The 4726-nt window shown below is 33.5% G+C and overlaps 1 non-coding gene across 1 annotated transcript; it reads left to right on the forward strand.

Annotated features, from left to right (window-relative positions):
• The first annotated feature begins 399 nt into the window (after window positions 1-399).
• Window positions 400-506, forward strand: LOC143642934 (U6 spliceosomal RNA). Its single transcript, XR_013155993.1, has one exon. It is a non-coding gene; the product is annotated as a U6 spliceosomal RNA (small nuclear RNA).
• The last annotated feature ends 4220 nt before the right edge of the window (window positions 507-4726 follow it).

Raw genomic sequence — 4726 nt, forward strand, 5'->3', positions numbered from 1 at the left:
GTTTTTCTAATCTCACTGAAAGAGTTGGTCTGAAATCATTCACAGTTAATTTAACTAAACATATTGAACAGTCTAACTGCTTGAATTTGAAGTGTCTTAATTTTTAAATAGTATTCTAAAATAATATAACATTGATTATTGTGTGAAAATATATAATGCATAATTGGAAGACAATAAATATTACTATAAAATTTTAAGATTCAAACCTAATTCAAAACTTTTTTGCACCATTTATGAAATTTGGATTACTTATTGCAAACCACAAATTCTAGGATCAGGAATTAGTTATGTATAAAATCACTATATTTTGAAATTTAGTAGCATTTTACAGATTACAGGCTGTTTTGTAAACTACAGGATTCGAGACAAGAAATAATTAAATGTTAAAGTCTATGAACAGTGCTCGCTTTGGCAGCACATATACTAAAATTGGAATGATACAGAGAAGGTTAGCATGGCCCCTGCGCAAAGATGACATGCAAATTCATGAAGCGTTCCATATTTTTGTGAAAAAAATAAAATAAAATAAAGTCTATGAACAGTGGCTTCTGGATCAAAGTTATTGGTATTACACAAGAAATCTCATGACATTGTGCAATGTAAGTCTATATTAACTCAGATTCCAAGCAGAAATTTACTCTTTCTTCAAAAAGAGGTTTAAATAGTCTTTTAATCACCATGGTCTTGCATAATGCTGATATTATAGAGAAATTATACATAATTATTACATCAGAGACAAAAACAGGTATCAATGTATGTGGTCATTTAGGATAATAAGTAAAGCAGTGGTGTGCCCTATGGCTCATATTTCAGTCTTCTAGCTCCTTTTCTTTTGCTGTCATCATTTTACCATATCAGATTAGGATTATGGGAAATTGGCACCTTCGGTATAATATTTTTTTTCATTATTATCTGTGTAAGTAGTCAACTATGTAAATCAAAAAGTGTCTCATCTTGTCTTTACTGGTCAAATTAGTCAGGACTTGAACTTGACCTTCCATGCCTTGTATGTTCTCTTGACAGTAATAAGTGCTCTAAAGTGAGTATGTTACAAGTAAGGACAGAACATGAGAAAACATTGAGATATATGGAAGACATCCAGGAAAACTGAAACAACAAAATGATATGGGTAGTTTAAGTGAAGATCTATTGGCGGTCTTTTAATCTACTTTATCTTATTATAACCACAACTTTTAAATACAGTTCTAAGTACACATTTCAAGTGTCCATTTGCATTACATCTGCTAACATCTGGAAAGCAAGTCACCTGCTGAATCCAGACCCAAAAGATGGGGAAATACAACATTCCCATAGTGGGAGGGCACTGAAAAGTGACATGGGAAATGGTGTAGGGACATAATCTTATCACTGAAGAGTTGAAACAATAATCCAGTCAACTACATCCTCCCTAGCTGAAATACCTCTCACTCTGAATATCTGCCTCAAATGAGCACAATCACGCATATTCAAAACTATTTTACTAAATCAAAAACATTATAATGAATCAATATATATGAGCCCACAAAAACATTTAAATTGCCTGTGAGCCTGGTAAAGAAAATCTAAAATGAACTTGCCATCATATCTCAGTTTTTCTTCCAGCAGGATTATGCTTTGTGTTTCTATCATTTAAAAGTATTGTGTATTATACCTATCATCACCCATACATTATTAAATTTAATAAGTCTTCAAAAAGGATAAAAGGCTTTGAAGAAGGTAATTGAATTTAAGAGCCCTAGAAAAGCTTATGCATTACAAGAAAAGTTGGAAGTTATAAACCATATTAGCAGAAGAAAGCACACACATTTGGTCACACATATGTATAAGAAAATGTAAAGGAAAATGATGGAAGTGTGGTTGATTCTAGGGAGCCTTACCTTGTTACAAGAGTATAATATAATCTTTTTTGCAAAAACTAGAGAATACATTGTGCAATGGATTAGTAGGCGCAGTTTTTGTGAAATTATGTTGAGCATCATGTTGCTACAACAGACTATGTCGAACATATTAAAAAGCCTGAAGATGAGACAAATAGAGGAGGGTGTAGATTTCATGATGGAGTTAGGTTTCAAAGAAAATACTTGATGGATCAACTAGCCTAAGAAATATGCAATCTGCATAATTTGAATATCATGGATGAAGTGTCTTCCATTCAGAAAGGAGCTGTTTTTCTTAGTGGATTACTGTATGCATTTGATGAAATGGTTGAACTACAGGGCAAATTTTCACACTTACTACTGGAGAAATCATTGAATTTACTTTTCACTGTTATCTAAAGTAGAGGAATCAGAAATACTTGGTAGAAAATCACAAGGGAAAAATATTTATCATGATGGCAAAATAATTTAAGTTGCATGTGAGAATGACCAGGACATTTATATGATATATTTTCTTCAAAAATGTAATTACAAGTTGTGCCAGCTTGAAAGGATTTATGTATCCTAGAAAAGGCGTGTTTTAATCCTAATCAATCTTGTGGGAGCAGCAGTTTCTTCTAATCCCTATTCAGTACTATAGGTTGGAAACTTCATTAGGTTATCTCTACGGAAATGTGACTCATCCAATTGTGGGTATTAGCTTTTTTTTTTTCTGTGTATGCTGTATGGCGGGGGTCATGTTTCATTGTTTTTCCACATGAATATCCCCTTATTACAGCACCATTTGTTGACTTTTTATTTGTTTTTGGTTTTGTGTTTGCTCATTTGTTTATTTGGGAAGTTCATGGGCCAAGAATTGAACCCGGGGCAGGAGAAAATTCTACCACTGAACTACCCTTGTACCCCCTGGGGTATTAACTTTGGAATAGAGGGATATGTTACTCCACCCATTCCAGGTGGGTCTTGATGGCTCTACTGGAATCCTTTAGAAGAGGAAGCATTTTGGAGAAAGTTTGAGAATGATAAGAGCAGCAGAGACACGAGAACAACAGAGACCACCAGCCAGCAACCTTTGAAGATTAAAGAGGAGAAACCCCTGGGGAGCTTCATGAAGCTAGAGGCATAGAGAGAAAGTTAGTAGATATCACCATGTTCAGCATGTGTTTTCCACTTGAGAAAGAATCTCTGAACTTCATCGACCTTTCTTGAGTGAAGTAACCTCTTGTTGGTGACTTAATTTGAACATTGTATATTATAGACTTGCTTTAATTTGGACATTTTCTCGACCTTAGAACTGTAAACTAGAAACTTACTAAATTCACATTTTTAAAAGCCATTCTGTTTCTGGTATATTGCATTTCGGCAGCTAGCAAACTAGAACACAAGTATAGTCTCAAATTTTCAGGACTGTTTTGAGGAAGCAAAGAGATCTCAGAAAGCCATTCATTTAAATTTTTTTCCATTATATTGCATTGTTTGAAGCTTAAATGATGGAGGCTTCTTATGAAGGTATCCACTTCAATAATCTTGAGACCCAAAGAGAAAAGATTATCCCCCAGATCATTGATTTCAATAATAGATGAAATGTGGGCATTTAATCTTTTACTTATTCCTTCACTAGCTCACCCTTGCTCACCTGTGCATGGCAACAGTGACTAAAACTTCTGCGTCCATCCTCTCACCTCCAAACCCCATCTTCCTTCATTTGGTAATTAGGATTTTTAAATTATCTTTTTACATTTTTATTTTACTAAATATTGTCTTCATTATCACTCTTTTCTTTAATACACTATTTAGTCTATTGTTTACCTCACATTATATTACAAATCCCCTGCAGTGCCAGAGAGTAATGTAATTTGTAATACTGCACAGAAGCATTGAGTCCCCATCCCCTGCAAAATACCCATAAAATGAGTTCAGTAACTGCAAGTAATTACTCAACTTATCTTTAAAATGCTTTATAGTATGTGGAATCTCTTAGCAGATTTTAGGTAGTTATTCATGATGTGATTTTTAAATAGTTATTTATGATGTTTGTTTTAGCAATATTTGGCAAAATTTGTTGGGATTTTTGTATGAGTTGGAAAACCATTATAATGTGTGTGTTTGCATTTAATCATATGGATTGCCATCAAAAGAGATTGGAAACCACTAATTTGCTCTTTTACTTGAGCATTTCAGATGAGGTATTACCTGTGAACAATGAAATGTTTTAATAAAAGGGTGAGGAATTGATCCAAACTGAATACCATAGCCTCATAATCATATTTTATCCAAAAGTTATATGTGCTTTTGTATAAAAGGAAAGCAAGACTATAATAAGTATTTATGGCTATTTTTCAAAAATCGTATTTAGTCTTCACAGCTACTTTACTCTCATTTAGGGCACTGAAGGCAGTGGAATGGCCACCAAGAACCAAGGGGTTTCTTTAGCCAGGAACTTGCATTGATGAAAGTTCTCAAAACTCAAAGAGTTTGAATTTTGATAGTATTTCCATATGAGATCATAAATATGCTCACATTTTGTATAAAATGTATGGATTTGTTTTAAAATAAATGTTTTAAACATACTACAATTGCAGTCTTGTTTTGGAGGACTTTTTTTTTTTAATGATTAACATTTTATGACCCACCCAAAAATGGAAGTTACTCTGATGTTTCTTGCTCTCTGACAGGTTTGCTTATGAGTTGCTGCCATCATCATGTTACATGGCAGAAAAATGAGCTGAGATGGGTTGCTCACCCATAAAAATAACACAGCTCATAATAAAAGTGTGGAGCATTTCTCCCCATAAACTATTTTAAATCAATTTCAGGTATGCTTCAACATTGGCAATCTTATAAATTTT

The sequence above is a fragment of the Tamandua tetradactyla genome, chromosome 7, assembly GCF_023851605.1.
Source record: "Tamandua tetradactyla isolate mTamTet1 chromosome 7, mTamTet1.pri, whole genome shotgun sequence".
Classification (NCBI taxonomy): Eukaryota; Metazoa; Chordata; class Mammalia; order Pilosa; family Myrmecophagidae; genus Tamandua; species Tamandua tetradactyla.